Source organism: Pleurodeles waltl, chromosome 4_2, assembly GCF_031143425.1.
Source record: "Pleurodeles waltl isolate 20211129_DDA chromosome 4_2, aPleWal1.hap1.20221129, whole genome shotgun sequence".
NCBI classification, from domain to species: domain Eukaryota; kingdom Metazoa; phylum Chordata; class Amphibia; order Caudata; family Salamandridae; genus Pleurodeles; species Pleurodeles waltl.
In genome coordinates this window covers 1,050,875,764-1,050,897,600 of record NC_090443.1, presented here as the reverse complement: position 1 = coordinate 1,050,897,600, position 21,837 = coordinate 1,050,875,764, and positions in this window count along the sequence as shown.

The window sequence follows — 21,837 nt, the reverse complement described above, 5'->3', positions numbered from 1 at the left end:
CACGATGTGCCGAACTCTGCCAGCTCGGGGAACTCCACTGAATCTCCCAGTGCTAACAATCAGCACGATGTGCCCGAACTCCGCCCGCTCGGGGAACTCCACTGAATCTCGCAGTGCTAACAATCAGCACGATGTGCCCGAACTCCGCCCGCTCGGTGAACTCCACTGAATCTCGCAGTGCTAACAATCAGCACGATGTGCCCGAACTCCGCCCGCTCGGTGAACTCCACTGAATCTCGCAGTGCTAACAATCAGCACGATGTGCCCGAACTCCGCCCGCTCGGGGAACTCCACTCAATCTCCCAGTGCTAACAATCAGCACGATGTGCCCGAACTCCGCCAGCTCGGGGAACTCCACTGAATCTCGCAGTGCTAACAATCAGCACGATGTGCCCGAACTCCGCCAGCTCGGGGAACTCCACTGAATCTCCCAGTGCTAACAATCAGCACGATGTGCCCGAACTCCGCCCGCTCGGGGAACTCCACTGAATCTCCCAGTGCTAACAATCAGCACGATGTGCCCGAACCCCGCCCGCTCGGGGAACTCCACTAAATCTCGCAGTGCTACTCCGCCCGCTCGGGGAACTCCACTGAATCTCGCAGTGCTAACAATCAGCACGATGTGCCCGAACTCCGCCCGCTCGGGGAACTCCACTGAATCTCCCAGTGCTAACAATCAGCACGATGTGCCCGAACTCCGCCCGCTCGGGGAACTCCACTGAATCTCGCAGTGCTAACAATCAGCACGATGTGCCCGAACTCCGCCCGCTCGGGGAACTCCACTGAATCTCGCAGTGCTAACAATCAGCACGATGTGCCCGAACTCCGCCCGCTCGGGGAACTCCACTGAATCTCGCAGTGCTAACAATCAGCACGATGTGCCCGAACTCCGCCCGCTCGGGGAACTCCACTGAATCTCGCAGTGCTAACAATCAGCACGATGTGCCCGAACTCCGCCCGCTCGGGGAACTCCACTGAATCTCCCAGTGCTAACAATCAGCACGATGTGCCCGAACTCCGCCCGCTCGGGGAACTCCACTGAATCTCCCAGTGCTAACAATCAGCACGATGTGCCCGAACTCCGCCCGCTCGGGGAACTCCACTGAATCTCCCAGTGCTAACAATCAGCACGATGTGCCCGAACTCCGCCCGCTCGGGGAACTCCACTGAATCTCGCAGTGCTAACAATCAGCACGATGTGCCCGAACTCCGCCCGCTCGGGGAACTCCACTGAATCTCGCAGTGCTAACAATCAGCACGATGTGCCCGAACTCCGCCCGCTCGGGCAACTCCACTGAATCTCGCAGTGCTAACAATCAGCACGATGTGCCCGAACTCCGCCCGCTCGGGGAACTCCACTGAAACTCCCAGTGCTAACAATCAGCACGATGTGTCCGAACTCCGCCAGCTCGGGGAACTCCACTGAATCTCCCAGTGCTAACAATCAGCACGATGTGCCCGAACTCCGCCCGCTCGGGGAACTCCACTAAATCTCGCAGTGCTACTCCGCCCGCTCGGGGAACTCCACTGAATCTCGCAGTGCTAACAATCAGCACGATGTGCCCGAACTCCGCCCGCTCGGGGAACTCCACTGAATCTCGCAGTGCTAACAATCAGCACGATGTGCCCGAACTCCGCCCGCTCGGGGAACTCCACTGAATCTCGCAGTGCTAACAATCAGCACGATGTGCCCGAACTCCGCCCGCTCGGGGAACTCCACTGAATCTCCCAGTGCTAACAATCAGCACGATGTGCCCGAACTCCGCCCGCTCGGGGAACTCCACTGAATCTCGCAGTGCTAACAATCAGCACGATGTGCCCGAACTCCGCCCGCTCGGTGAACTCCACTGAATCTCGCAGTGCTAACAATCAGCACGATGTGCCCGAGCTCCGCCCGCTCGGTGAACTCCACTGAATCTCGCAGTGCTAACAATCAGCACGATGTGCCCGAACTCAGCCCGCTCGGGGAACTCCACTGAATCTCGCAGTGCTAACAATCAGCACGATGTGCCCGAATTCCGCCCGCTCGGGGAACTCCACTAAATCTCGCAGTGCTACTCCGCCCGCTCGGGGAACTCCACTGAATCTCGCAGTGCTAACAATCAGCACGATGTGCCCGAACTCCCCCCGCTCGGGGAACTCCACTGAATCTCGCAGTGCTAACAATCAGCACGATGTGCCCGAACTCCGCCCGCTCGGGGAACTCCACTGAATCTCCCAGTGCTAACAATCAGCACGATGTGCCCGAACTCCGCCCGCTCGGGGAACTCCACTGAATCTCGCAGTGGTACTCCGCCCGCTCGGGGAACTCCACTGAATCTCGCAGTGCTAACAATCAGCACGATGTGCCCGAACTCCGCCAGCTCGGGGAACTCCACTGAATCTCCCAGTGCTAACAATCAGCACGATGTGCCCGAACTCCTCCCGCTCGGGGAACTCCACTGAATCTCCCAGTGCTAACAATCAGCACGATGTGCCCGAACTCCGCCAGCTCGGGGAACTCCACTGAATCTCGCAGTGCTAACAATCAGCACGATGTGCCCAAACTCCACCCGCTCGGGGAACTCCACTGAATCTCCCAGTGCTAACAATCAGCACGATGTGCCCAAACTCCGCCCGCTCGGGGAACTCCACTGAATCTCCCAGTGCTAACAATCAGCACGATGTGCCCGAACTCCTCCCGCTCGGGGAACTCCACTCAATCTCCCAGTGCTAACAATCAGCACGATGTGCCCGAACTCCGCCAGCTCGGGGAACTCCACTGAATCTCGCAGTGCTAACAATCAGCACGATGTGCCCGAACTCCGCCCGCTCGGGGAACTCCACTTAATCTCGCAGTGCTACTCTGCCCGCTCGGGGAACTCCACTGAATCTCGCAGTGCTAACAATCAGCACGATGTGCCCGAACTCCGCCCGCTCGGGGAACTCCACTGAATCTCGCAGTGCTAACAATCAGCACGATGTGCCCGAACTCCGCCCGCTCGGGGAACTCCACTGAATCTCCCAGTGCTAACAATCAGCACGATGTGCCCGAACTCCGCCCGCTCGGGGAACTCCACTGAATCTCGCAGTGCTACTCCGCCCGCTCAGGGAACTCCACTGAATCTCGCAGTGCTAACAATCAGCACGATGTGCCCGAACTCCGCCCGCTCGGGGAACTCCACTGAATCTCGCAGTGCTAACAATCAGCACGATGTGCCCGAACTCCGCCCGCTCGGGGAACTCCACTAAATCTCGCAGTGCTACTCTGCCCGCTCGGGGAACTCCACTGAATCTCGCAGTGCTAACAATCAGCACGATGTGCCCGAACTCCGCCCGCTCGGGGAACTCCACTGAATCTCGCAGTGCTAACAATCAGCACGATGTGCCCGAACTCCGCCCGCTCGGGGAACTCCACTAAATCTCGCAGTGCTACTCCGCCCGCTCGGGGAACTCCACTGAATCTCGCAGTGCTAACAATCAGCACGATGTGCCCGAACTCCGCCCACTCGGGGAACTCCACTGAATCTCGCAGTGCTAACAATCAGCACGATGTGCCCGAACTCCGCCCGCTCGAGGAACTCCACTGAATCTCACAGTGCTACTCCGCCCGCTCAGGGAACTCCACTGAATCTCGCAGTGCTAACAATCAGCACGATGTGCCCGAACTCCGCCCGCTCGGGGAACTCCACTGAATCTCGCAGTGCTAACAATCAGCACGATGTGCCCGAACTCCGCCCGCTCGGGGAACTCCACTGAATCTCCCAGTGCTAACAATCAGCACGATGTGCCCGAACTCCTCCCGCTCGGGGAACTCCACTGAATCTCCCAGTGCTAACAATCAGCACGATGTGCCCGAACTCCGCCAGCTCGGGGAACTCCACTGAATCTCGCAGTGCTAACAATCAGCACGATGTGCCCAAACTCCGCCCGCTCGGGGAACTCCACTGAATCTCCCAGTGCTAACAATCAGCACGATGTGCCCAAACTCCGCCCGCTCGGGGAACTCCACTGAATCTCCCAGTGCTAACAATCAGCACGATGTGCCGGAACTCCTCCCGCTCGGGGAACTCCACTCAATCTCCCAGTGCTAACAATCAGCACGATGTGCCCGAACTCCGCCAGCTCGGGGAACTCCACTGAATCTCGCAGTGCTAACAATCAGCACGATGTGCCCGAACTCCGCCCGCTCGGGGAACTCCACTAAATCTCGCAGTGCTACTCCGCCCGCTCGGGGAACTCCACTGAATCTCGCAGTGCTAACAATCAGCACGATGTGCCCGAACTCCGCCCGCTCGGGGAACTCCACTGAATCTCGCAGTGCTAACAATCAGCACGATGTGCCCGAACTCCGCCCGCTCGGGGAACTCCACTGAATCTCGCAGTGCTACTCCGCCCGCTCGGGGAACTCCACTGAATCTCGCAGTGCTAACAATCAGCACGATGTGCCCGAACTCCGCCAGCTCGGGGAACTCCACTGAATCTCCCAGTGCTAACAATCAGCACGATGTGCCCGAACTCCTCCCACTCGGGGAACTCCACTGAATCTCCCAGTGCTAACAATCAGCACGATGAGCCCGAACTCCGCCAGCTCGGGGAACTCCACTGAATCTCGCAGTGCTAACAATCAGCACGATGTGCCCAAACTCCGCCCGCTCGGGGAACTCCACTGAATCTCCCAGTGCTAACAATCAGCACGATGTGCCCAAACTCCGCCCGCTCGGGGAACTCCACTGAATCTCCCAGTGCTAACAATCAGCACGATGTGCCCAAACTCCGCCCGCTCGGGCAACTCCACTGAATCTCCCAGTGCTAACAATCAGCACGATGTGCCCGAACTCCTCCCGCTCGGGGAACTCCACTCAATCTCCCAGTGCTAACAATCAGGACGATGTGCCCGAATTCCTCCCGCTCGGGGAACTCCACTGAATCTCCCAGTGCTAACAATCAGCACGATGTGCCCGAACTCCGCCCGCTCGGGGAACTCCACTGAATCTCACAGTGCTACTCCGCCCGCTCAGGGAACTCCACTGAATCTCGCAGTGCTAACAATCAGCACGATGTGCCCAAACTCCGCCCGCTCGGGGAACTCCACTGAATCTCGCAGTGCTAACAATCAGCACGATGTGCCCGAACTCCGCCCGCTCGGGGAACTCCACTAAATCTCGCAGTGCTACTCCGCCCGCTCAGGGAACTCCACTGAATCTCGCAGTGCTAACAATCAGCACGATGTGCCCGAACTCCGCCCGCTCGGGGAACTCCACTGAATCTCGCAGTGCTAACAATCAGCATGATGTGCCCGAACTCCGCCCGCTCGGGGAACTCCACTGAATCTCGCAGTGCTACTCCGCCCGCTCAGGGAACTCCACTGAATCTCGCAGTGCTAACAATCAGCACAATGTGCCCGAACTCCGCCCGCTCGGGGAACTCCACTGAATCTCGCAGTGCTAACAATCAGCACGATGTGCCCGAACTCCGCCCGCTCGGGGAACTCCACTGAATCTCCCAGTGCTAACAATCAGCACGATGTGCCCGAACTCCTCCCGCTCGGGGAACTCCACTGAATCTCCCAGTGCTAACAATCAGCACGATGTGCCCGAACTCCGCCAGCTCGGGAACTCCACTGAATCTCGCAGTGCTAACAATCAGCACGATGTGCCCAAACTCCGCCCGCTCGGGGAACTCCACTGAATCTCCCAGTGCTAACAATCAGCACGATGTGCCCAAACTCCGCCCGCTCGGGGAACTCCACTGAATCTCCCAGTGCTAACAATCAGCACGATGTGCCCGAACTCCTCCCGCTCGGGGAACTCCACTCAATCTCCCAGTGCTAACAATCAGGACGATGTGCCCGAACTCCGCCAGCTCGGGGAACTCCACTGAATCTCGCAGTGCTAACAATCAGCACGATGTGCCCGAACTCCGCCCGCTCGGGGAACTCCACTAAATCTCGTAGTGCTACTCCGCCCGCTCGGGGAACTCCACTGAATCTCGCAGTGCTAACAATCAGCACGATGTGCCCGAACTCCGCCCGCTCGGGGAACTCCACTGAATCTCGCAGTGCTAACAATCAGCACGATGTGCCCGAACTCTGCCCGCTCGGGAAACTCCACTGAATCTCCCAGTGCTAACAATCAGCACGATGTGCCCGAACTCCTCCCGCTCGGGGAACTCCACTCAATCTCCCAGTGCTAACAATCAGCACGATGTGCCCGAACTCCGCCAGCTCGGGGAACTCCACTGAATCTCGCAGTGCTAACAATCAGCACGATGTGCCCGAACTCCTCCCGCTCGGGGAACTCCACTAAATCTCGCAGTGCTACTCCGCCCGCTCAGGGAACTCCACTGAATCTCCCAGTGCTAGCAATCAGCACGATGTGCCCGAACTCCTCCCGCTCGGGGAACTCCACTCAATCTCCCAGTGCTAACAATCATCACGATGTGCCCGAACTCAGCCCGCTCGGGGAACTCCACTGAATCTCGCAGTGCTAACAATCAGCACGATGTGCCCGAACTCCGCCCGCTCGGTGAACTCCACTGAATCTCGCAGTGCTAACAATCAGCACGATGTGCCCGAACTCCGCCCGCTCGGTGAACTCCACTGAATCTCGCAGTGCTAACAATCAGCACGATGTGCCCGAACTCCGCCCGCTCGGGGAACTCCACTCAATCTCCCAGTGCTAACAATCAGCACGATGTGCCCGAACTCCGCCAGCTCGGGGAACTCCACTGAATCTCGCAGTGCTAACAATCAGCATGATGTGCCCGAACTCCGCCAGCTCGGGGAACTCCACTGAATCTCCCAGTGCTAACAATCAGCACGATGTGCCCGAACTCCGCCCGCTCGGGGAACTCCACTGAATCTCCCAGTGCTAACAATCAGCACGATGTGCCCGAACCCCGCCCGCTCGGGGAACTCCACTAAATCTCGCAGTGCTACTCCGCCCGCTCGGGGAACTCCACTGAATCTCCCAGTGCTAACAATCAGCACGATGTGCCCGAACTCCGCCCGCTCGGGGAACTCCACTGAATCTCCCAGTGCTAACAATCAGCACGATGTGCCCGAACTCCGCCCGCTCGGGGAACTCCACTGAATCTCGCAGTGCTAACAATCAGCACGATGTGCCCGAACTCCGCCCGCTCGGGGAACTCCACTGAATCTCGCAGTGCTAACAATCAGCACGATGTGCCCGAACTCCGCCCGCTCGGGGAACTCCACTGAATCTCGCAGTGCTAACAATCAGCACGATGTGCCCGAACTCCGCCCGCTCGGGGAACTCCACTGAATCTCGCAGTGCTAACAATCAGCACGATGTGCCCGAACTCCGCCCGCTCGGGGAACTCCACTGAATCTCCCAGTGCTAACAATCAGCACGATGTGCCCGAACTCCGCCCGCTCGGGGAACTCCACTGAATCTCCCAGTGCTAACAATCAGCACGATGTGCCCGAACTCCGCCCGCTCGGGGAACTCCACTGAATCTCCCAGTGCTAACAATCAGCACGATGTGCCCGAACTCCGCCCGCTCGGGGAACTCCACTGAATCTCGCAGTGCTAACAATCAGCACGATGTGCCCGAACTCCGCCCGCTCGGGGAACTCCACTGAATCTCGCAGTGCTAACAATCAGCACGATGTGCCCGAACTCCGCCCGCTCGGGCAACTCCACTGAATCTCGCAGTGCTAACAATCAGCACGATGTGCCCGAACTCCGCCCGCTCGGGGAACTCCACTGAAACTCCCAGTGCTAACAATCAGCACGATGTGCCCGAACTCCGCCAGCTCGGGGAACTCCACTGAATCTCCAGTGCTAACAATCAGCACGATGTGCCCGAACTCCGCCCGCTCGGGGAACTCCACTGAATCTCCCAGTGCTAACAATCAGCACGATGTGCCCGAACTCCGCCCGCTCGGGGAACTCCACTAAATCTCGCAGTGCTACTCCGCCCGCTCGGGGAACTCCACTGAATCTCGCAGTGCTAACAATCAGCACGATGTGCCCGAACTCCGCCCGCTCGGGGAACTCCACTGAATCTCGCAGTGCTAACAATCAGCACGATGTGCCCGAACTCCGCCCGCTCGGGGAACTCCACTGAATCTCGCAGTGCTAACAATCAGCACGATGTGCCCGAACTCCGCCCGCTCGGGGAACTCCACTGAATCTCCCAGTGCTAACAATCAGCACGATGTGCCCGAACTCCGCCAGCTCGGGGAACTCCACTGAATCTCCCAGTGCTAACAATCAGCACGATGTGCCCGAACTCCGCCCGCTCGGGGAACTCCACTGAATCTCGCAGTGCTAACAATCAGCACGATGTGCCCGAACTCCGCCCGCTCGGTGAACTCCACTGAATCTCGCAGTGCTAACAATCAGCACGATGTGCCCGAACTCCGCCCGCTCGGTGAACTCCACTGAATCTCGCAGTGCTAACAATCAGCACGATGTGCCCGAACTCAGCCCGCTCGGGGAACTCCACTGAATCTCGCAGTGCTAACAATCAGCACGATGTGCCCGAATTCCGCCCGCTCGGGGAACTCCACTAAATCTCGCAGTGCTACTCCGCCCGCTCGGGGAACTCCACTGAATCTCGCAGTGCTAACAATCAGCACGATGTGCCCGAACTCCCCCCGCTCGGGGAACTCCACTGAATCTCGCAGTGCTAACAATCAGCACGATGTGCCCGAACTCCGCCCGCTCGGGGAACTCCACTGAATCTCCCAGTGCTAACAATCAGCACGATGTGCCCGAACTCCGCCCGCTCGGGGAACTCCACTGAATCTCGCAGTGCTACTCCGCCCGCTCGGGGAACTCCACTGAATCTCGCAGTGCTAACAATCAGCACGATGTGCCCGAACTCCGCCAGCTCGGGGAACTCCACTGAATCTCCCAGTGCTAACAATCAGCACGATGTGCCCGAACTCCTCCCGCTCGGGGAACTCCACTGAATCTCCCAGTGCTAACAATCAGCACGATGTGCCCGAACTCCGCCAGCTCGGGGAACTCCACTGAATCTCGCAGTGCTAACAATCAGCACGATGTGCCCAAACTCCACCCGCTCGGGGAACTCCACTGAATCTCCCAGTGCTAACAATCAGCACGATGTGCCCAAACTCCGCCCGCTCGGGGAACTCCACTGAATCTCCCAGTGCTAACAATCAGCACGATGTGCCCGAACTCCTCCCGCTCGGGGAACTCCACTCAATCTCCCAGTGCTAACAATCAGCACGATGTGCCCGAACTCCGCCAGCTCGGGGAACTCCACTGAATCTCGCAGTGCTAACAATCAGCACGATGTGCCCGAACTCCGCCCGCTCGGGGAACTCCACTTAATCTCGCAGTGCTACTCTGCCCGCTCGGGGAACTCCACTGAATCTCGCAGTGCTAACAATCAGCACGATGTGCCCGAACTCCGCCCGCTCGGGGAACTCCACTGAATCTCGCAGTGCTAACAATCAGCACGATGTGCCCGAACTCCGCCCGCTCGGGGAACTCCACTGAATCTCCCAGTGCTAACAATCAGCACGATGTGCCCGAACTCCGCCCGCTCGGGGAACTCCACTGAATCTCGCAGTGCTACTCCGCCCGCTCAGGGAACTCCACTGAATCTCGCAGTGCTAACAATCAGCACGATGTGCCCGAACTCCGCCCGCTCGGGGAACTCCACTGAATCTCGCAGTGCTAACAATCAGCACGATGTGCCTGAACTCCGCCCGCTCGGGGAACTCCACTAAATCTCGCAGTGCTACTCTGCCCGCTCGGGGAACTCCACTGAATCTCGCAGTGCTAACAATCAGCACGATGTGCCCGAACTCCGCCCGCTCGGGGAACTCCACTGAATCTCGCAGTGCTAACAATCAGCACGATGTGCCCGAACTCCGCCCGCTCGGGGAACTCCACTAAATCTCGCAGTGCTACTCCGCCCGCTCGGGGAACTCCACTGAATCTCGCAGTGCTAACAATCAGCACGATGTGCCCGAACTCCGCCCACTCGGGGAACTCCACTGAATCTCGCAGTGCTAACAATCAGCACGATGTGCCCGAACTCCGCCCGCTCGGGGAACTTCACTGAATCTCACAGTGCTACTCCGCCCGCTCAGGGAACTCCACTGAATCTCGCAGTGCTAACAATCAGCACGATGTGCCCGAACTCCGCCCGCTCGGGGAACTCCACTGAATCTCGCACTGCTAACAATCAGCACGATGTGCCCGAACTCCGCCCGCTCGGGGAACTCCACTGAATCTCCCAGTGCTAACAATCAGCACGATGTGCCCGAACTCCTCCCGCTCGGGGAACTCCACTGAATCTCCCAGTGCTAACAATCAGCACGATGTGCCCGAACTCCGCCAGCTCGGGGAACTCCACTGAATCTCGCAGTGCTAACAATCAGCACGATGTGCCCAAACTCCGCCCGCTCGGGGAACTCCACTGAATCTCCCAGTGCTAACAATCAGCACGATGTGCCCAAACTCCGCCCGCTCGGGGAACTCCACTGAATCTCCCAGTGCTAACAATCAGCACGATGTGCCGGAACTCCTCCCGCTCGGGGAACTCCACTCAATCTCCCAGTGCTAACAATCAGGACGATGTGCCCGAACTCCGCCAGCTCGGGGAACTCCACTGAATCTCACAGTGCTAACAATCAGCACGATGTGCCCGAACTCCGCCCGCTCGGGGAACTCCACTAAATCTCGCAGTGCTACTCCGCCCGCTCGGGGAACTCCACTGAATCTCGCAGTGCTAACAATCAGCACGATGTGCCCGAACTCCGCCCGCTCGGGGAACTCCACTGAATCTCGCAGTGCTAACAATCAGCACGATGTGCCCGAACTCTGCCCGCTCGGGGAACTCCACTGAATCTCCCAGTGCTAACAATCAGCACGATGTGCCCGAACTCCTCCCGCTCGGGGAACTCCACTCAATCTCCCAGTGCTAACAATCAGCACGATGTGCCCGAACTCCGCCAGCTCGGGGAACTCCACTGAATCTCGCAGTGCTAACAATCAGCACGATGTGCCCGAACTCCGCCCGCTCGGGGAACTCCACTAAATCTCGCAGTGCTACTCCGCCCGCTCGGGGAACTCCACTGAATCTCGCAGTGCTAACAATCAGCACGATGTGCCCGAACTCCGCCCGCTCGGGGAACTCCACTGAATCTCGCAGTGCTACTCCGCCCGCTCGGGGAACTCCACTGAATCTCGCAGTGCTAACAATCAGCACGATGTGCCCGAACTCCGCCAGCTCGGGGAACTCCACTGAATCTCCCAGTGCTAACAATCAGCACGATGTGCCCGAACTCCTCCCACTCGGGGAACTCCACTGAATCTCCCAGTGCTAACAATCAGCACGATGAGCCCGAACTCCGCCAGCTCGGGGAACTCCACTGAATCTCGCAGTGCTAACAATCAGCACGATGTGCCCAAACTCCGCCCGCTCGGGGAACTCCACTGAATCTCCCAGTGCTAACAATCAGCACGATGTGCCCAAACTCCGCCCGCTCGGGGAACTCCACTGAATCTCCCAGTGCTAACAATCAGCACGATGTGCCCAAACTCCGCCCGCTCGGGGAACTCCACTGAATCTCCCAGTGCTAACAATCAGCACGATGTGCCCGAACTCCTCCCGCTCGGGGAACTCCACTGAATCTCCCAGTGCTAACAATCAGCACGATGTGCCCGAACTCCGCCCGCTCGGGGAACTCCACTGAATCTCACAGTGCTACTCCGCCCGCTCAGGGAACTCCACTGAATCTCGCAGTGCTAACAATCAGCACGATGTGCCCAAACTCCGCCCGCTCGGGGAACTCCACTGAATCTCGCAGTGCTAACAATCAGCACGATGTGCCCGAACTCCGCCCGCTCGGGGAACTCCACTAAATCTCGCAGTGCTACTCCGCCCGCTCAGGGAACTCCACTGAATCTCGCAGTGCTAACAATCAGCACGATGTGCCCGAACTCCGCCCGCTCGGGGAACTCCACTGAATCTCGCAGTGCTAACAATCAGCACGATGTGCCCGAACTCCGCCCGCTCGGGGAACTCCACTGAATCTCGCAGTGCTACTCCGCCCGCTCAGGGAACTCCACTGAATCTCGCAGTGCTAACAATCAGCACAATGTGCCCGAACTCCGCCCGCTCGGGGAACTCCACTGAATCTCGCAGTGCTAACAATCAGCACGATGTGCCCGAACTCCGCCCGCTCGGGGAACTCCACTGAATCTCCCAGTGCTAACAATCAGCACGATGAGCCCGAACTCCTCCCGCTCGGGGAACTCCACTGAATCTCGCAGTGCTAACAATCAGCACGATGTGCCCAAACTCCGCCCGCTCGGGAACTCCACTGAATCTCGCAGTGCTAACAATCAGCACGATGTGCCCAAACTCCGCCCGCTCGGGGAACTCCACTGAATCTCCCAGTGCTAACAATCAGCACGATGTGCCCAAACTCCGCCCGCTCGGGGAACTCCACTGAATCTCCCAGTGCTAACAATCAGCACGATGTGCCCGAACTCCTCCCGCTCGGGGAACTCCACTGAATCTCCCAGTGCTAACAATCAGCACGATGTGCCCGAACTCCGCCCGCTCGGGGAACTCCACTGAATCTCACAGTGCTACTCCGCCCGCTCAGGGAACTCCACTGAATCTCGCAGTGCTAACAATCAGCACGATGTGCCCAAACTCCGCCCGCTCGGGGAACTCCACTGAATCTCGCAGTGCTAACAATCAGCACGATGTGCCCGAACTCCGCCCGCTCGGGGAACTCCACTAAATCTCGCAGTGCTACTCCGCCCGCTCAGGGAACTCCACTGAATCTCGCAGTGCTAACAATCAGCACGATGTGCCCGAACTCCGCCCGCTCGGGGAACTCCACTGAATCTCGCAGTGCTAACAATCAGCATGATGTGCCCGAACTCCGCCCGCTCGGGGAACTCCACTGAATCTCGCAGTGCTACTCCGCCCGCTCAGGGAACTCCACTGAATCTCGCAGTGCTAACAATCAGCACAATGTGCCCGAACTCCGCCCGCTCGGGGAACTCCACTGAATCTCGCAGTGCTAACAATCAGCACGATGTGCCCGAACTCCGCCCGCTCGGGGAACTCCACTGAATCTCCCAGTGCTAACAATCAGCACGATGTGCCCGAACTCCTCCCGCTCGGGGAACTCCACTGAATCTCCCAGTGCTAACAATCAGCACGATGTGCCCGAACTCCGCCAGCTCGGGAACTCCACTGAATCTCGCAGTGCTAACAATCAGCACGATGTGCCCAAACTCCGCCCGCTCGGGGAACTCCACTGAATCTCCCAGTGCTAACAATCAGCACGATGTGCCCAAACTCCGCCCGCTCGGGGAACTCCACTGAATCTCCCAGTGCTAACAATCAGCACGATGTGCCCGAACTCCTCCCGCTCGGGGAACTCCACTCAATCTCCCAGTGCTAACAATCAGGACGATGTGCCCGAACTCCGCCAGCTCGGGGAACTCCTCTGAATCTCGCAGTGCTAACAATCAGCACGATGTGCCCGAACTCCGCCAGCTCGGGGAACTCCACTGAATCTCGCAGTGCTAACAATCAGCACGATGTGCCCGAACTCCTCCCGCTCGGGGAACTCCACTAAATCTCGCAGTGCTACTCCGCCCGCTCGGGGAACTCCACTGAATCTCCCAGTGCTAGCAATCAGCACGATGTGCCCGAACTCCTCCCGCTCGGGGAACTCCACTCAATCTCCCAGTGCTAACAATCATCACGATGTGCCCGAACTCAGCCCGCTCGGGGAACTCCACTGAATCTCGCAGTGCTAACAATCAGCACGATGTGCCCGAACTCCGCCCGCTCGGGGAACTCCACTAAATCTCGCAGTGCTACTCCGCCCGCTCGGGGAACTCCACTGAATCTCCCAGTGCTAACAATCAGCACGATGTGCCCGAACTCCTCCCGCTCGGGGAACTCCACTCAATCTCCCAGTGCTAACAATCAGCATGATGTGCCCGAACTCCCCCAGCTCGGGGAAATCCACTGAATCTCGCAGTGCTAACAATCAGCACGATGTGCCCGAACTCCGCCCGCTCGGGGAACTCCACTGAATCTCACAGTGCTACTCCGCCCGCTCAGGGAACTCCACTGAATCTCGCAGTGCTAACAATCAGCACGATGTGCCCGAACTCTGCCCGCTCGGGGAACTCCACTAAATCTCGCAGTGCTACTCCGCCCGCTCGGGGAACTCCACTGAATCTCCCAGTGCTAACAATCAGCACGATGTGCCCGAACTCCTCCCGCTCGTGGAACTCCACTGAATCTCGCAGTGCTAACAATCAGCACGATGTGCCTGAACTCCGCCCGCTCGGGGAACTCCACTGAATCTCGCAGTGCTAACAATCAGCACGATGTGCCCGAACTCCGCCCGCTCGGGGAACTCCACTAAATCTTGCAGTGCTACTCCGGCCGCTCGGGGAACTCCACTGAATCTCGCAGTGCTAACAATCAGCACGATGTGCCCGAACTCCGCCAGCTCGGGGAACTCCACTGAATCTCCCAGTGCTAACAATCAGCACGATGTGCCCGAACTCCGCCCGCTCGGGGAACTCCACTGAATCTCACAGTGCTAACAATCAGCACGATGTGCCCGAACTCCGCCAGCTCGGGGAACTCCACTGAATCTCCCAGTGCTAACAATCAGCACGATGTGCCCGAACTCCTCCAGCTCGGGGAACTCCACTGAATCTCGCAGTGCTAACAATCAGCACGATGTGCCCGAACTCCGCCCGCTCGGGGAACTCCACTGAATCTCGCAGTGCTAACAATCAGCACGATGTGCCCGAACTCCGCCCCCTCGGGGAACTCCACTGAATCTCGCAGTGCTAACAATCAGCACGATGTGCCCGAACTCCGCCAGCTCGGGGAACTCCACTGAATCTCGCAGTGCTAACAATCAGCACGATGTGCCCGAACTCCGCCCGCTCGGGGAACTCCACTAAATCTCGCAGAACTACTCCCCCCACTCGGGGAACTCCACTGAATCTCGCAGTGCTAACAATCAGCACGATGTGCCCAAACTCCGCCAGCTCGGGAAACTCCACTGAATCTCCCAGTGCTAACAATCAGCACGATGTGCCCGAACTCCTCCCGCTCGGGGAACTCCACTCAATCTCCCAGTGCTAACAATCAGCACGATGTGCCCGAACTCCGCCAGCTCGGGGAACTCCACTGAATCTCGCAGTGCTAACAATCAGCATGATGTGCCCGAACTCCGCCAGCTCGGGGAACTCCACTGAATCTCCCAGTGCTAACAATCAGCACGATGTGCCCGAACTCCGCCCGCTCGGGGAACTCCACTGAATCTCCCAGTGCTAACAATCAGCACGATGTGCCCGAACTCCGCCCGCTCGGGGAACTCCACTAAATCTCGCAGTGCTACTCCGCCCGCTCGGGGAACTCCACTGAATCTCGCAGTGCTAACAATCAGCACGATGTGCCCGAACTCCGCCCGCTCGGGGAACTCCACTGAATCTCCCAGTGCTAACAATCAGCACGATGTGCCCGAACTCCGCCCGCTCGGGGAACTCCACTAAATCTCGCAGTGCTAACAATCAGCACGATGTGCCCGAACTCCGCCCGCTCGGGGAACTACACTGAATCTCCCAGTGCTAACAATCAGCACGATGTGCCCGAACTCCGCCCGCTCGGGGAACTCCACTGAATCTCCCAGTGCTAACAATCAGCACGATGTGCCCGAACTCCGCCCGCTCGGGGAACTCCACTGAATCTCCCAGTGCTAACAATCAGCACGATGTGCCCGAACTCCGCCCGCTCGGGGAACTCCACTGAATCTCCCAGTGCTAACAATCAGCACGATGTGCCCGAACTCCGCCCGCTCGGGGAACTCCACTGAATCTCCCAGTGCTAACAATCAGCACGATGTGCCCGAACTCCGCCCGCTCGGGGAACTCCACTGAATCTCGCAGTGCTAACAATCAGCACGATGTGCCCGAACTCCGCCCGCTCGGGGAACTCCACTGAATCTCGCAGTGCTAACAATCAGCACGATGTGCCCGAACTCCGCCCGCTCGGGGAACTCCACTGAATCTCGCAGTGCTAACAATCAGCACGATGTGCCCGAACTCCGCCCGCTCGGGGAACTCCACTGAATCTCCCAGTGCTAACAATCAGCACGATGTGCCCGAACACCGCCAGCTCGGGGAACTCCACTGAATCTCCAGTGCTAACAATCAGCACGATGTGCCCGAACTCCGCCCGCTCGGGGAACTCCACTGAATCTCCCAGTGCTAACAATCAGCACGATGTGCCCGAACTCCGCGCGCTCGGGGAACTCCACTAAATCTCGCAGTGCTACTCCGCCCGCTCGGGGAACTCCACTGAATCTCGCAGTGCTAACAATCAGCACGATGTGCCCGAACTCCGCCCGCTCGGGGAACTCCACTGAATCTCGCAGTGCTAACAATCAGCACGATGTGCCCGAACTCCGCCCGCTCGGGGAACTCCACTGAATCTCCCAGTGCTAACAATCAGCACGATGTGCCCGAACTCCGCCCGCTCGGGGAACTCCACTGAATCTCCCAGTGCTAACAATCAGCACGATGTGCCGAACTCCGCCAGCTCGGGGAACTCCACTGAATCTCCCAGTGCTAACAATCAGCACGATGTGCCCGAACTCCGCCCGCTCGGGGAACTCCACTGAATCTCGCAGTGCTAACAATCAGCACGATGTGCCCGAACTCCGCCCGCTCGGTGAACTCCACTGAATCTCGCAGTGCTAACAATCAGCACGATGTGCCCGAACTCTGCCCGCTCGGTGAACTCCACTGAATCTCGCAGTGCTAACAATCAGCACGATGTGCCCGAACTCCGCCCGCTCGGGGAACTCCACTCAATCTCCCAGTGCTAACAATCAGCACGATGTGCCCGAACTCCGCCAGCTCGGGGAACTCCACTGAATCTCGCAGTGCTAACAATCAGCATGATGTGCCCGAACTCCGCCAGCTCGGGGAACTCCACTGAATCTCCCAGTGCTAACAATCAGCACGATGTGCCCGAACTCCGCCCGCTCGGGGAACTCCACTGAATCTCCCAGTGCTAACAATCAGCACGATGTGCCCGAACCCCGCCCGCTCGGGGAACTCCACTAAATCTCGCAGTGCTACTCCGCCCGCTCGGGGAACTCCACTGAATCTCCCAGTGCTAACAATCAGCACGATGTGCCCGAACTCCGCCCGCTCGGGGAACTCCACTGAATCTCCCAGTGCTAACAATCAGCACGATGTGCCCGAACTCCGCCCGCTCGGGGAACTCCACTGAATCTCGCAGTGCTAACAATCAGCACGATGTGCCCGAACTCCGCCCGCTCGGGGAACTCCACTGAATCTCGCAGTGCTAACAATCAGCATGATGTGCCCGAACTCCGCCAGCTCGGGGAACTCCACTGAATCTCCCAGTGCTAACAATCAGCACGATGTGCCCGAACTCCGCCCGCTCGGGGAACTCCACTGAATCTCCCAGTGCTAACAATCAGCACGATGTGCCCGAACCCCGCCCGCTCGGGGAACTCCACTAAATCTCGCAGTGCTACTCCGCCCGCTCGGGGAACTCCACTGAATCTCCCAGTGCTAACAATCAGCACGATGTGCCCGAACTCCGCCCGCTCGGGGAACTCCACTGAATCTCCCAGTGCTAACAATCAGCACGATGTGCCCGAACTCCGCCCGCTCGGGGAACTCCACTGAATCTCGCAGTGCTAACAATCAGCACGATGTGCCCGAACTCCGCCCGCTCGGGGAACTCCACTGAATCTCGCAGTGCTAACAATCAGCACGATGTGCCCGAACTCCGCCCGCTCGGGGAACTCCACTGAATCTCGCAGTGCTAACAATCAGCACGATGTGCCCGAACTCCGCCCGCTCGGGGAACTCCACTGAATCTCGCAGTGCTAACAATCAGCACGATGTGCCCGAACTCCGCCCGCTCGGGGAACTCCACTGAATCTCCCAGTGCTAACAATCAGCACGATGTGCCCGAACTCCGCCCGCTCGGGGAACTCCACTGAATCTCCCAGTGCTAGCTATCAGCACGATGTGCCCGAACTCCGCCCGCTCGGGGAACTCCACTGAATCTCCCAGTGCTAACAATCAGCACGATGTGCCCGAACTCCGCCCGCTCGGGGAACTCCACTGAATCTCGCAGTGCTAACAATCAGCACGATGTGCCCGAACTCCGCCCGCTCGGGGAACTCCACTGAATCTCGCAGTGCTAACAATCAGCACGATGTGCCCGAACTCCGCCCGCTCGGGGAACTCCACTGAATCTCGCAGTGCTAACAATCAGCACGATGTGCCCGAACTCCGCCCGCTCGGGGAACTCCACTGAAACTCCCAGTGCTAACAATCAGCACGATGTGCCCGAACTCCGCCAGCTCGGGGAACTCCACTGAATCTCCAGTGCTAACAATCAGCACGATGTGCCCGAACTCCGCCCGCTCGGGGAACTCCACTGAATCTCCCAGTGCTAACAATCAGCACGATGTGCCCGAACTCCGCCCGCTCGGGGAACTCCACTAAATCTCGCAGTGCTACTCCGCCCGCTCGGGGAACTCCACTGAATCTCGCAGTGCTAACAATCAGCACGATGTGCCCGAACTCCGCCCGCTCGGGGAACTCCACTGAATCTCGCAGTGCTAACAATCAGCACGATGTGCCCGAACTCCGCCCGCTCGGGGAACTCCACTGAATCTCGCAGGGCTAACAATCAGCACGATGTGCCCGAACTCCGCCCGCTCGGGGAACTCCACTGAATCTCCCAGTGCTAACAATCAGCACGATGTGCCCGAACTCCGCCAGCTCGGGGAACTCCACTGAATCTCCCAGTGCTAACAATCAGCACGATGTGCCCGAACTCCGCCCGCTCGGGGAACTCCACTGAATCTCGCAGTGCTAACAATCAGCACGATGTGCCCGAACTCCGCCCGCTCGGTGAACTCCACTGAATCTCGCAGTGCTAACAATCAGCACGATGTGCCCGAACTCCGCCCGCTCGGTGAACTCCACTGAATCTCGCAGTGCTAACAATCAGCACGATGTGCCCGAACTCAGCCCGCTCGGGGAACTCCACTGAATCTCGCAGTGCTAACAATCAGCACGATGTGCCCGAATTCCGCCCGCTCGGGGAACTCCACTAAATCTCGCAGTGCTACTCCGCCCGCTCGGGGAACTCCACTGAATCTCGCAGTGCTAACAATCAGCACGATGTGCCCGAACTCCCCCCGCTCGGGGAACTCCACTGAATCTCGCAGTGCTAACAATCAGCACGATGTGCCCGAACTCCGCCCGCTCGGGGAACTCCACTGAATCTCCCAGTGCTAACAATCAGCACGATGTGCCCGAACTCCGCCCGCTCGGGGAACTCCACTGAATCTCGCAGTGCTACTCCGCCCGCTCGGGGAACTCCACTGAATCTTGCAGTGCTAACAATCAGCACGATGTGCCCGAACTCCGCCAGCTCGGGGAACTCCACTGAATCTCCCAGTGCTAACAATCAGCACGATGTGCCCGAACTCCTCCCGCTCGGGGAACTCCACTGAATCTCCCAGTGCTAACAATCAGCACGATGTGCCCGAACTCCGCCAGCTCGGGGAACTCCACTGAATCTCGCAGTGCTAACAATCAGCACGATGTGCCCAAACTCCACCCGCTCGGGGAACTCCACTGAATCTCCCAGTGCTAACAATCAGCACGATGTGCCCAAACTCCGCCCGCTCGGGGAACTCCACTGAATCTCCCAGTGCTAACAATCAGCACGATGTGCCCGAACTCCTCCCGCTCGGGGAACTCCACTGAATCTCCCAGTGCTAACAATCAGCACGATGTGCCCGAACTCCGCCAGCTCGGGGAACTCCACTGAATCTCGCAGTGCTAACAATCAGCACGATGTGCCCGAACTCCGCCCGCTCGGGGAACTCCACTTAATCTCGCAGTGCTACTCTGCCCGCTCGGGGAACTCCACTGAATCTCGCAGTGCTAACAATCAGCACGATGTGCCCGAACTCCCCCCGCTCGGGGAACTCCACTGAATCTCGCAGTGCTAACAATCAGCACGATGTGCCCGAACTCCGCCCGCTCGGGGAACTCCACTGAATCTCCCAGTGCTAACAATCAGCACGATGTGCCCGAACTCCGCCCGCTCGGGGAACTCCACTGAATCTCGCAGTGCTACTCCGCCCGCTCAGGGAACTCCACTGAATCTCGCAGTGCTAACAATCAGCACGATGTGCCCGAACTCCGCCCGCTCGGGGAACTCCACTGAATCTCGCAGTGCTAACAATCAGCACGATGTGCCTGAACTCCGCCCGCTCGGGGAACTCCACTAAATCTCGCAGTGCTACTCTGCCCGCTCGGGGAACTCCACTGAATCTCGCAGTGCTAACAATCAGCACGATGTGCCCGAACTCCGCCCGCTCGGGGAACTCCACTGAATCTCGCAGTGCTAACAATCAGCACGATGTGCCCGAACTCCGCCCGCTCGGGGAACTCCACTAAATCTTGCAGTGCTACTCCGCCCGCTCGGGGAACTCCACTGAATCTCGCAGTGCTAACAATCAGCACGATGTGCCCGAACTCCGCCCACTCTGGGAACTCCACTGAATCTCGCAGTGCTAACAATCAGCACGATGTGCCCGAACTCCGCCCGCTCGGGGAACTCCACTGAATCTCACAGTGCTACTCCGCCCGCTCAGGGAACTCCACTGAATCTCGCAGTGCTAACAATCAGCACGATGTGCCCGAACTCCGCCCGCTCGGGGAACTCCACTGAATCTCGCAGTGCTAACAATCAGCACGATGTGCCCGAACTCCGCCCGCTCGGGGAACTCCACTGAATCTCCCAGTGCTAACAATCAGCACGATGTGCCCGAACTCCTCCCGCTCGGGGAACTCCACTGAATCTCCCAGTGCTAACAATCAGCACGATGTGCCCGAACTCCGCCAGCTCGGGGAACTCCACTGAATCTCGCAGTGCTAACAATCAGCACGATGTGCCCAAACTCCGCCCGCTCGGGGAACTCCACTGAATCTCCCAGTGCTAACAATCAGCACGATGTGCCCAAACTCCGCCCGCTCGGGGAACTCCACTGAATCTCCCAGTGCTAACAATCAGCACGATGTGCCGGAACTCCTCCCGCTCGGGGAACTCCACTCAATCTCCCAGTGCTAACAATCAGGACGATGTGCCCGAACTCCGCCAGCTCGGGGAACTCCACTGAATCTCACAGTGCTAACAATCAGCACGATGTGCCCGAACTCCGCCCGCTCGGGGAACTCCACTAAATCTCGCAGTGCTACTCCGCCCGCTCGGGGAACTCCACTGAATCTCGCAGTGCTAACAATCAGCACGATGTGCCCGAACTCCGCCCGCTCGGGGAACTCCACTGAATCTCGCAGTGCTAACAATCAGCACGATGTGCCCGAACTCTGCCCGCTCGGGGAACTCCACTGAATCTCCCAGTGCTAACAATCAGCACGATGTGCCCGAACTCCTCCCGCTCGGGGAACTCCACTCAATCTCCCAGTGCTAACAATCAGCACGATGTGCCCGAACTCCGCCAGCTCGGGGAACTCCACTGAATCTCGCAGTGCTAACAATCAGCATGATGTGCCCGAACTCCGCCCGCTCGGGGAACTCCACTAAATCTCGCAGTGCTACTCCGCCCGCTCGGGGAACTCCACTGAATCTCGCAGTGCTAACAATCAGCACGATGTGCCCGAACTCCGCCCGCTCGGGGAACTCCACTGAATCTCGCAGTGCTACTCCGCCCGCTCGGGGAACTCCACTGAATCTCGCAGTGCTAACAATCAGCACGAT